Raw genomic sequence first — 12,528 nt, forward strand, 5'->3', positions numbered from 1 at the left:
ATTTGGGTTTTTTCTCTCCTCATTTTAGTCAGATTTGTCAGGGGTCTATCGATCTTGTTTATTTCTTCAAATGACCAACTTTTTGTTTCATTAATTCTTTGTATGCTTTTTTTGGTTTCTATTTCATTGATTTCAGCTCTTATTTTTATTATTTCTCTCCTATTTGTTTTGGGATTTGCTTGTTCTTGTTTCTCTAGGAGTTTGAAATGTATCATTAGGTCATTGATTTGGGATCTTTCAGTCTTTTTAATATATGCACTCATGGCTGTAAACTTTCCTCTCAGGACTGCCTTTGCTGTGTCCCAAGGTTCCGGTAGGTTGTGTATTCATTTTCATTGACTTCCAGGAACTTTTTAATTTCCTCTTTTATTTCATCGATGGTCATGAGTTATTTAGTTTCCAGCTGTTTGCATGTGTTTTGTCTTTACTTTTGTTGTTGAGTTCTACTTTTACTGCATTGTGATCAGATAGTATGCACGGTATAATTTCTATTTTCTTATATTTGCTGAGACTTGCTTTGTGCCCTAGGATATGATCTATTTTGGAGAAGGTTCCATGGGCTGCTGAGAAGAATGCATATTGTGTCGAAGTTGGATGAAATGTTCTGTAGACATCAACTAGGTCCATTTGATCTATTGCATATTTTAGATCTTGGATATCTTTATTGATTTTTTGTTTGGATGACCTAACTGTTGATGATAATGGGGTGTTAAAGTCTCCCACAACCACTGTGTTGGAGTTAATATATGCTTTTAGGCCTTTCAGGGTATGTTTGATGAAATTGGGTGCGTTGGCTTTGGGTGCATACAGTTTGACAATTATTATTTCCTTTTGGTCTATTACCCCTTTTATTAGTATGGAATGTCCTTCTTTATCTCGTTTGATCAATGTAGGTTTGAAGTCTACTTTGTCAGAGATAAGTATTGCTACTCCTGCCTGTTTTCACGGGCCATTGGCTTGGTAAATCTTCTTCCAGCCTTTCATCCTTAGCCTATGCTTATTTCTGTTGGTGAGATTGGTCTCCTGTAAGCAACAAATTGTTGGATCTTCCTTTTTAATCCATTTCGTCAAGCGGTGCCTTTTGATGGGTGAATTAAGTCCATTAACATTAAGCGTTAGTACTGATAGGTATGTGGTGATTCCTTCATTTAGTTGTCTTAGTTGTTTGAAGGTTTGATTGTGTGTACCTAAGGTGAGGTTACTCTCTACTGTCTTGATTTTTCTTTTCCTGTGGTTTGGTGCTGCCTGTCTTTTCATGGTTAAGTAGGGTTTCACTTTCTGTGTGCAGAATCCCTTGCAGAATCCTTTGTAGTGGTGGCTTTGTGGTCACTTATTGTTTTAGTTTCTGCTTATCATAGAAGACTTTTATTGCTCCATCTATTTTGAATGATAGTTTTGCTGGGTAGAGTATCCTGGGGTTGAAGTTATTTTCATTCAGTGCCCGGAAGATCTCACCCACACTCTTCTTGCTTTTAATGTTTCTGTTGAGAAGTCTGCTGTGATTTTGATGGGTTTACCTTTGTATGTTACTTGTTTTTTCTCTCTTACAGCCTTCAATATTCTTTCCTTAGTTTCTGAACTTGTTGTTTTAATGAAGATATGTCGTGGGGTAGTTCTATTTTGATCTGGTCTGTTTGGTGTCCTGGAGGCCGCTTGCATCTGTATGGGAATATCTTTCTCTAGATTTGGGAAATTTTCTGTTATTATTTTGTTAAATATATTATGCATTCCCTTCGCTTGCACCTCTTCTCCTTCTTCGATGCCCATGATTCTCAAGTTTGGTCTTTTGATGGAGTCGGTGAGTTCTTGCATTTTCCTTTCACAGGTCTTGAGTTGTTTAATTAGTAGTTCTTTGGTTTTTCCTTTAATTACCATTTCATCTTCAAGTTCTGAGATTCTGCCTTCTGTTTGGTCTATCCTGCTGGATTGGCCTTCTGTTTTGTTTTGTAGTTCTGTTTCATTCTTTTTTCTGAGGTTTTCCATATCCTGGCTGGTTTCCTCTTTAATGTTGTCTATTTTTGTCCTGAGTTCATTTATCTGTTTATTCATCGTGTTCTCTCTTTCACTTTGGTGTTTATACCGTGCTTCTATGGTTTCCTTTATTTCTTCTTTTGCTTTTTCAAATTCTCTATTTTTGTTGTCTTGGAATTTCTTGAGTGTCTCCTGTACATTTTGGTTGACCCTATCCAGTATCATCTCTATAAAATTCTCCTTGAGTACCTGTAGTATGTCTTCTTTTAAATTATTCTTGTGGGCTTCACTGGGTCCTTTGGCATAGTTTATCTTCATTTTGTTGGAGTCTGGATCTGAGTACCTGTTTTCTTCATTCCCTTCTGGTTCCTGTACTAATTTTTTGCTGTGGGGAAACTGATTTCCCTGTTTTTTCTGTCTTCCCGTCATTGTCTTTGGTGTTGTTACTGTCCCTGTACTGTGTGCAATTAAGTATTTCCTAGCTTGTAATAATAATAATGGTAATATTTAGAATGGAAGGGTGAGCTGAGATGGAAAGCAAGAAGTTAAAGAAATGGGAAAAACAAATACACAGACTGGAAGGAGAAAACAGAACAAGGTATCAGACAAGCAGCTTTCAAAGGTATAAACAGGGAACTTTAGTGTACTAATTGACAGTCAGCTGAGCAGACATTAGAGAGACAGAGAGAGGATTGAAAATCAAAACTAAAAAAAATAAAGATAAGAATAAAAATATAAAATAAGTAAATGAAAGAAAAATCTATATATAAAAATGTATTAAAATAAAATGAAAAAATAGAAAATTTAAAAAAACCCAAAAAACCAAAAAACCTCCAAGTTCTAATGCAATGAAGTTTCAGTCTTAATAATTTGGGTGTCCGTCTCAGTCTCCAATCCTGGAGATGGTGCCTCAGATGTTCTGTAGTTGTCTCATCAAAGGAGACACATAAAGTAGAACAAAACTACACACACACACACACACACACACACACAAACCCCACCAAGTGTCCAAATTTCAAATGCAATACAGTTTCTGTAAGTTTTTCAGCTTGCAGGTGTAATTTGGTTGTTCTCTCATCAAAGGTAGGGAGACAAAGAAAAAAAAAAGGGTCTGGAGACAGTTCTGAGAATGGTATCTGCAACTGTGGCTTGTCTGCCGGCTGCTGTCAGCCTGCTGTTGCTGGAGGCGTTATTTATGCAGATCCTCAGGGGTGAGGTTAGCACTCTCCTGGCCCTGCAGGCTTTGTTTGTTCAGATTTCTCCTGTGCGTGAGCCTCCGCTACAAGCTTTCCCCTTTCCAAGCACTGGGAAAAGTGACACTGCACCGCGTTGTCAGGCCTGGGTGTTTATTTACAGTTCATGTGGGAAGTGGGTCTTCCCCCCTCACCTGTGGAGTTTTCCTCCCACTGCCACTTTTACAAGCTTTCCTGCTCCTGATTACTGGGCGGTGCTGCATCTCCTGCCAGCTGCCATGTTTGTTTACAGTTCACATGGGAAGTAGGTCTTCCCTCTTCTTCTGTGGAGTTTTCCTCCCTCTGCCACTTTCACAAGCTTTCCTGCTCCTGGTTGCTGGGCACACGCCCCTGCTCCTGCCAGAGGCTCTCCGGCCTGCCCGGCTTGTTTATTTACAGTCCCGGGGAGGATTCCCTTCCCCCAATCTTCGGTGCTCAGTGCGCTCCACCCTCTTTCCCTCTTGTCTTTATTGCTTTTATTGCTTATTACTCAGTTTCTCTTTTTTTCCCCAGGTGGAGGTTGTTCTGTCCAGGGGGCTATGCTGGTCTGGCCCAGGCTTGTCTGTGGGAGTACCATGTACTGCGAAGCTCACCTGGTCCGTGTCTTCCCAAGCCGTCTGGGTGCCGGCTACTGGCGGCCCGGGGGCCCTCCTGGTTTTTTCGTTTAACATGAAGTGGAGATTCTCTGCACCGGCGGGAGGTGTGGAGGGGTCAAAGTTATGCCTCTTCTCAATGATTATGTCTGCAAAGTGTGCCTCCAGTGTCTCTCCAAGATTTCACTATAGGAGGCTCGCTTTCTGCTTCCTCCCTCTAGCCACCATCTTGGAATCTGAATATTCTAAAACTTATATTTCCATGCAAATATTAGATTTATCATGTTAACACAGAAAAGTTTGTTAGGTTATTTATTGGATTTATAGAACAGTTTGAGGAAAATGAATCTCTAAAGATTACTAGCATTCTAATTTACAAGCAGAACTTACTTCTCTATTTTTATTTTCTCAATTTACTTAAACATCTGAAGAGAAATATTTCAAATTTTTCATTGTCAGTTTCTTAAACTTGTTAAAAATCACTTGTTTACTCAGAGAGCAGAGGCAGGAGGATTCCAAGTTTGAGGCCAGCCTGGGCAAACATAGCAAAATTTTATGTCAAAAACAGAATAAAAATAAAAGGGCTGAGGGTGTAGCTTAAGTAGTAAAGCACTACTGGCCTAGTAAGCATGAGACCCTGGGTTCAATCCTCAGAACCAGAAAAAAAGTCACTTTTATTGAATTATAATTTACATGCTAAAATTCACTGATTTCAAGTGAAAATGAGTTTTGACAAATATGTATACACACATGCAGCCAACCACCAATATTCAACATAAACACACATAAATAGTTATATTTGCTAATCTTTATATTCATGTTATATTTATGTTTGTTTACTCTTAAGACCTGAATAGATGTGTGTAATCATCATTACAGTGAGGATTATGAACATTTTTATCCCATCTAAAAAGTCTTTTGTGCTTTTCCTTTGTAGCCAAATCTTCATCCAGCTCCTGAAACTCTGGAAGCCATTGATCTATTCTCCCTGATCGGCATTTTCTTTCATCCATAATATCATATGACACAGACTTCTTTCATTAAGCTTGAAACCATTGCAGATGTGCTGCCACAGGTATAAAGTCTTCTCCTGTTTATTACTGAATAGTATTCTACTGCCTGGGTGAACCACAATTTATCTGTTCACTTGTTGATAGATATTCAGGTAGTTTCCAGTTAGGGCAATTATGAACAAAATATTATAAAAATTCATTCATGCACAAGTTTCTGTGTGAATGTAGGTTTTCTTTTCATGAAGGTAAGCATCTAGGACTGGAATTGTGAGATCCATATGGTAGGTACATGCTAAAATTTTAAAGTAATTAACAACTTCTTTAGCATTCTTATTAGCAATGAATCAGAATTCCAGTTATTCTGCATCATTGCCAACTGATGACATTGTCAGTTTTACTTAGCTTTTTTTCTTTTTGTTCTAATAAATGTATATTGGTATATCATTTTGGTACTAATTTGTATTTCTCTAAATGATAATGATTTGAACACATTTTGTGTGCTTATTTGTCAGCTGAATGTCTTTCCTAGTGAAGTTTGTTCACAATTTTTTTTTACTCGGGGCCTCACACTTGCTACATGGACACTCTACTACTTGAGCCACTCTGCCAGCCCTGTTTTGTGTTGGGTATCTTCGAGATAGTGTCTAGTGAACTATTTGCCCAGGCTGGCTTTGAACTGAGATCTTCCTGATCTCTGCCTCATGAGAAGTTAGAATTATAGGCATAAGCCTCTGGTGCCTAGCTTGTTTTCAAATTTTTGACTATATCTTAATTGGATTGGTTTTGTCTTACTATTGCATTTATTAAATATAATAATATTTACAAAATAATATATATAATTATAAATATAATTAGATATTATCTTTTTATATCATCTGCATATAAGTCCCATTTTATTTCAACTTGCAAATACTTTCTCATCTTATGTAATGTAAATTGTATTGTCTAAATTGTCTTTTCAGAGATCTAAAATTTTAATTCTCAAAAAGTACAACTGATCAATATTTTCTTTCATGGATTATATGTTTGAAGTCATACCTAAGAGCTGCAAAATTCAAAGTCACCCAGAACTTTTATGTTTTCTTTTAAAACGTTTACCGTTTTCCATCTTAATTAGTCTCTATGATTGATTTTTGCTTTACTTTTTGTACATGTTGTGTGGCTTAAGGTAAGTTTGTATTTTTGCATATGAATGGAAATCAGTTCACTGATTATTTTTGCAATTGTTGTCAAAAATCAGATGGCCAGCTGAACGCAGGTGGCTCACACCTGAAATCCTATCTACTTGGGAGGCAGGGATCAGGAGGATCACAGTTCAAAGCCAGCTCAGCAAATAGTTTTCAAGACCTTATCTCAAATATACCCAACACACAAAAGGGCTGGTGGAGTGTTAGAGCACTTGCAAACATGAGTTCAATTCCTAGTTCTATAAACAAGCCATCACCATCAGAAACAATAAAACAAAGATGTAGACATAGACTTAATAGCAGATGCAAACTATTATAATCTGTTTAATATATTTAAATGAGTGAAAGGCTATAAAAACATAAGAAGCAACTAAATATCAAATATCAAAGAGTGAATAGAGCATGGTGCCTGTAAGCCTGACTACTTGGAAGACAGAGATCAGGAGGATTGCTGTTCCAGATCAGACTGGGCAAATCCTACCTGAGATCCTACCTTGAAAATACCCAAAACAAAAGCAGACAGTGGAGTGGCTCAAGTGGTAGAGTGCTTGCCTAGCAAGCATGAGGCCTTGAGTTCAAACCCCAATTCCCCCCAACACAAAAAAGTGAATAGAATTTGTAGAAATGGAACTCAGTGGTTAATGCATTTTCTTTCTTCTTTCTCTTTCTCTCTTTCTTTTTTTTGCAGTACTGGGGTTTGGACTCAGGGCCTTGCACTTGCCAGGCAGGCACACTGCCACTTGAGCCACACCCCCAACAATCCACCTTTTGTTTTTTATTGTGGTAAAATACACATAATATACATTTCTATTTTGACCATTTAAAAAGTACAAAACTTGGTGGCATTTAGTATACTCACCATGTGGAACAAACATCACCCTATCTAGTTCCAGATTATTTTCACGCTCAGCACGCTTTACATAAGGGACTTGGTCTTGAACCTTCACACTTCATGTCAAGCCGCTCCACCCCCAAAAATCCTTCTGCCTGCAATTTGTTCCTTTGTAAAGAAACAAAGGACAGACCAGAGGTCCGTATTCCGGTCTGTAAACTGAGGCTATTTCTAAGTGGTTTACAGAGACTCCGGCAGTCAAGAGAGCTGTAATATGATAGATAGACATTTCCTGCTCTTACCGTTATGTTTCTGCTGCAGGTGTGGGTCATCTGGTCAGGTGTGGCCAGCAAGGACAGCGGGTGCAGGAACTTTGGGTTGATAAGGCCAACGGCAGCGCTTCCACAGCGCACTGTGCTTTCAAATTCTTTTCCCTCAAGGCACTCTGTATTGGGGATTTAAAATGTTTGCAGTCCTTGACCAAAAGGCCTCATATGGCCAACTCAGTCATCCATCCCAAGGACTGATAGGAATAGTATGGTGGCTTTTGATGAAATAATAGCAAGGTATTTTTATTAAATATTACAAAATTTTCAGAAACCCAAACTGTGGGCTTATTTGGTGTTTTTTTTTTTTTTGGTGGTGGTAGGAGCTCTACCACTGAACCACATCTCCAGCCCTGGGTTTACAAAATTCCTGTTTATTTGTTTGTTTGTGTTTGCTTGAGACAGAGTCGCACTCTGGAGGCCAGACTGGCTTCTAACTTGGGATCCTTCCGCTCTAGTCTCCTGAGTGCGGGAATTACAGGTGTGCGGCTTTTTTTTTTTAAACTGACATTTCTAAAAAGATGTAAGGGACACATAGAGGCTTCTCCTACCCACCATTTGGAGAACCACAGTTTTCTGCCTCCCTTAGAGTCTCTCTCTTGCTGGTGGTACTGAGGTTTGAACTCAGGGCCTCACTCTTGCTTGCTAGGCAGGCCCTGTGCCACCTGAGGCACTCCACCGTCCTCCTTCAGAGTCTTGGGACTGTGTTTACACTGACAAGTGAGAGGAAAACTTAGAGGATGTTTGTCTATCTCCTTGGTCACAAAGAAGGAAAGACAGCTTGGAGATAGCTGTTTCTGCTGGTGATTTTATGTGGCAGCAGATGTAATTGATTTTTGCATCTCCTCTCCTATGTTGGAATACAAGGGCCCCTTCTAGTTTTTTCCATGAAGTTACATCATTTACACACTAAGTTCCCAGCTGAAGGCTGTGGCAGCAGGCCTCTTTGCTGAAACCAGGAGTAAAATCAAGGGCAAAATTCCACCATTTTTCTTTAAATTTTACCTGATTTCGTTGGCCATTATTACCAGAAAGCTTGAAGAACAGCTGCTGTTAATAGTTACAAGCATTACTGCATGAAACAGGGTTATTTACCTAGGGGTCCCCTGGACTCAAGCCTCGAAAAGCCTGCTCCCTGCAGCTGCATTTACCTTAAGCATCCTTCAGAGCGCTGCCCTTCGCTACCTTCGTGGTTCTTGCTATGCTGTGGGACAGTAATCTGCTTTTAGTCTATGTTGAAAGAATAATGCAGTGCGTTAATTACCATTGGCTTTCAGACATGTGAAAGTCTTGCCCAATTCCACCTTGTGTAGAAATCTTCCCAGCCCACCCCAGTGCACGGCACTCTCGCTGTCTTCTGAGCTCCTACAGCGTCTGCATGAAATATATTCATTTGATTCTTATTACACATTCCCTCGTAGCTGAGTTACCTTTCAATGTGTGCAGACACGCGTGCACGGATGTGTTGGCATGCATGCATATTAGATTGCAAACTCCTTACACTTCATAAAGTTCTTAGCATTTCTCAGAGCAGTGCCGAGTGCACGTAGGCATTCGGTAAGGGTGTTCATTGGTTGGCGAATATGAAGCATTTACGTAGAAGTAAGCTGGCTTAGCCAAGGTACCTGCGGAATTTTATTATTTTATTATCTTAGTTGAGCTTTTCCAGCTTTGCCTCTGCTCTCATTTTCCTCCCAGCTCTTCACAGTCTCAAGAGACAAATACTGGAGTGACAGAGTTCTTCCCAGGAAGGGTCTAGAGGCTACTTGGTGACCTTACATGCGCTTTGAGAAAAGGGCCAACTTTACATTCTTCTTTGTCTGAAGCCTATCTGTGGATGCCTATGGAAGTCTGTCTGACTTGTGAAGGTTCTTCTATCCTGTCTCCTTGAATGTCACTATTATTCTCCTTTCCTCCTTACAGTGTGTGTGTGTGTGTGTGTGATGTATTTGAACTCAGTGTTCAAGTACTGTGTACAAAGGCCACAAACGTGAGCACTACATATTTTAATATAAGGTGGAAATGACAAATTCCACAAGAGAATCAAAACGACCTTGTAGGACTTCAAAGGGGGACGAGGTCACGTCCAGACAAACCTGGAAGCATAACAGGGAGAGGTAAAATCTTAAAGTACATTACTGTTCAGAGTTCTTTTGTACTTTTTTAAAACAAGTACTTTTTCTCTCCCAATCACAAAAGGAATGAATAATTGTTGTGATAAATTTAGAAAGTATAGAGAAGCAAAAAAAAATATATAAAATAAAATAAATTCATCTATAACATTATGGTAATAAAGAGATGATAATGACAAATTTCACTTTCTCTATAATTTTTCTAAGTTCTATATTCCATATAACTACCTGAATTTCTGTATGTTTTGGTCTACATTGTGTTACAAACGTGCCTCACACTTTAAAAATTTAAGTTTTGAGCCAGGCACCGGTGGCTCATGACTGCAATCCTAGCTACTTGGGAGGCAGAGATCAGGAGGATTGCGGATTGCGGTTCAAAGCCAGCCAGTGCAAATAGTTTGGGAGACCCTATCTCAAAAATACACAACACAAAAAGGACTTGTGGAGTGGCTCAAGTGGTAGAGTGCCCGGCTAGCAAGCATGAGGACCTGAGTCCAAACCCCAGTGCCACAAAAAAAAATCATATGGTCATATGTGGTCTTTTCTGGACTCTCTATTCCATTAATCTACATGCTTAGCCCTGCCCCAATAGCACCATGCCTTGATTACAGTGGCATTATGCTGGGTACTAAATCTGCATGGTGAGAGTTCTTCAACTTTAATCTTTTTTGTCAAAAAGGGCTTTGCCATTCTGCCATGGCTACTGAGCCAGCCTTCTGCTTTTCCCAGCAGGCCAAGGTGCTGGAGGATATGTTGCAGGAGCAGTCCTCCTCACAGTTGGAGCTGGTTCAAGCAGTGACCCTCTAGTGGCTACTTGTGAACAGATCACTTCCTGTAGGATCAGCTGCTGATGGCCAAACACCAAAGAGCAACAGCAAGGAGAAAAGAGATTTTGCCATTCTAGTTCCTTTGTCTTTGTAGTTTTAAAATGTTTGTCTTTATACAGCCATTTACATTTCTTTCCCTATGTTATGCATTGTTTACTTCTGCATATCTCAATCATTGCAAATCTTTAGTTTTCAGTAATTTGATTACAGTAACTTGGCATTGATTTTGTTGAGTTTATCCATGTTAGAGTTTGGTAACTATATCTTTTACCAAATCTGTGACTATTTCTGCCATAATTTACTGAAATGTTTTATATTTGTACTACATCTTTATTCTGTACTAGGGCTCCAAAGATATGAATCTTAGAGTTTCTGTTCTTGTCCCAAGGTTTCTGCTGTATATATGGTTTAGATTGAATGTGTCGAATAAATCTCTATGTACCTCACTTCAGGTTCACTGGATCTTTCCTCTGTCATTTCCATTCTGATTTTGAGGTCATCTAGTATGATTCTAATATAAGAGGATAATGGTCCATGCCAGCATGCGTAAAAAGTGATACCCTATCTCTGAACATAACCAGATCAAAAAGGGCTTGCATAGTGGTTCAAGTGGTAGAGTGCCTGCTCCAAGCACAAAGCTCTGAGTTTAAACTCCAGTACCACAAAAAGATAAATAAATTAGGAAAAAGAAATAAAAGGCACACAAATTGGAGTAGTAAATTTTTCCTACTTGCAGAAGACATGATCTCATATATAGAATTCACTAAAGAATTTATATAAAATATCACAGCTAAAGAATCAGTTTAGCAAGATTGCAAGATACAAAGAACAATATATAAAAATCAATTGTTTATTTACATTAGCAATGGACAATAACAATAATGAAATTAAGAAATCAGTTCTACACACGAGAACATAAAATGAATAAAATACTTATGAATAAATGTAACAATCCAATGTCCACCAACTGATTAATGGATAAGGAAAATGTGGTATATTTATGGAATATTATTCAGCCATGAAAAGAAGTTAGTTCTGATAAATCCTAAAACAGTTATGGCTTTGGACACATTATATTAAATGAAATGAACTTGTCACAAAGGCCACATAGTATGTGCTTTGATTTGTGTGACATATCCAGAAAAATCAAGTTCATGGAGACAGAAAACATATGAGTTGTTGCCTGGGGTCTGGATCTGGGCTTAGTTGAAAAGACCTTGAAATTGGGCACAAGGGAACTTTTTGAAATATCAGAAATGTTCTAAAATTGAATAGTTTGCATAGACTGTGGTGATGGATGTAAAACTACATAACTTTAATTTTAAAAAGACATTGAATTTTATACTTAAAACCAGTAAAATGTTATATTAATTATAACAATAAAAATGTTAAAATCACCTCTTGCTGCTGATGTTTTCATGCTGTTGTCATGAGTCAACTGAAGATTGTGGTGGAGGAAAGATCTAATTTTCACATATTACTCACATTCTGTGTCTGCCATATCTTCATTATAGTCATCTCAGAGTCCGTGTACTAACAAATGCTGTTCTATTTCATTTATTCATTCACTAGTTTAGCATTGTGAGTCATGTGTTAGGTACTTAGCTGTGATGTAAGCCGGTGATCCCGATGATACATTTAAGGTGTCATGGAAAGAATGTGTTAATCTTGTGTGCCAGGTCATCTGGAGCTATTGAATATTTTCACCGGGTTTGGGGCTGTATGGAATTTGAGATCCCTGCCAGCTTGAGCACCTGTTATTTTCATGTCCTTGGGTGGTCATGAATACAGACTAGTGCTGGTTTGGTTTGTCTGAGAGGAATTCTAGAACAAAGATTAATTATCCTTTCTGCCTACTTTAACTGATTGTGTCAATATCCTTTTTGTTTTTACACTATTGGTTATTGTTTAAGGATTACTGGTATATCTTGTCTAATATTTTATTCATTTATCTATTGGTTATATTGACTTTGAGGATGAATTTGTATTTCCCAATTTCCATTGAAAGCTAATGTTAAACTGATTGCTTTGCTGATATTCTAATTTAATAATAACCGGGAAATCCTATTTAGTACTTAGAAGCACAAATAATTATTTGTGATGTTTTATAAGCAGGAAATTCAGCATATGTATATCTATAGGAGCTATATTGATAGTCAGCCATTGCTATGACTGTGTGTATGCACATGTGTGTATGTGTGTTTGTGTCTGTTTAGAAAGTGTACATATCTTATTGAAGAAGCTGTGTTGTAGACCTGTTTTACTTGAAAGAAACTGTTGGCATCTCATGAATAGAGTTGGAAGTAGCTGAGTCACCAGTTATTCATTCACTTCTCTTGTTTTTGTGTCCTAAAATAGCCTGACACTTGTGCATGGAGATCTAGTTAGCCTGTGATACTTTCAATTGGGTTCTGT

The 12,528-nt window shown here is 38.3% G+C and overlaps 1 long non-coding RNA gene across 2 annotated transcripts in view; it reads left to right on the forward strand.

Moving 5' to 3' along the window:
* The window catches only part of LOC141419693 (uncharacterized), a 136,175-nt gene extending 124,594 nt beyond the window's left edge, over positions 1–11,581 (forward strand). For both annotated transcript variants that reach the window (XR_012444312.1, XR_012444311.1), the window contains 2 exons: positions 4,734–4,871; positions 10,016–11,581. This is a non-coding gene — a long non-coding RNA (uncharacterized lncRNA). The remainder of the gene's footprint in view (positions 1–4,733; positions 4,872–10,015) is intronic.
* The last annotated feature ends 947 nt before the right edge of the window (positions 11,582–12,528 follow it).

This window comes from Castor canadensis, chromosome X (assembly GCF_047511655.1).
Source record: "Castor canadensis chromosome X, mCasCan1.hap1v2, whole genome shotgun sequence".
In the NCBI taxonomy this organism is placed as follows: domain Eukaryota; kingdom Metazoa; phylum Chordata; class Mammalia; order Rodentia; family Castoridae; genus Castor; species Castor canadensis.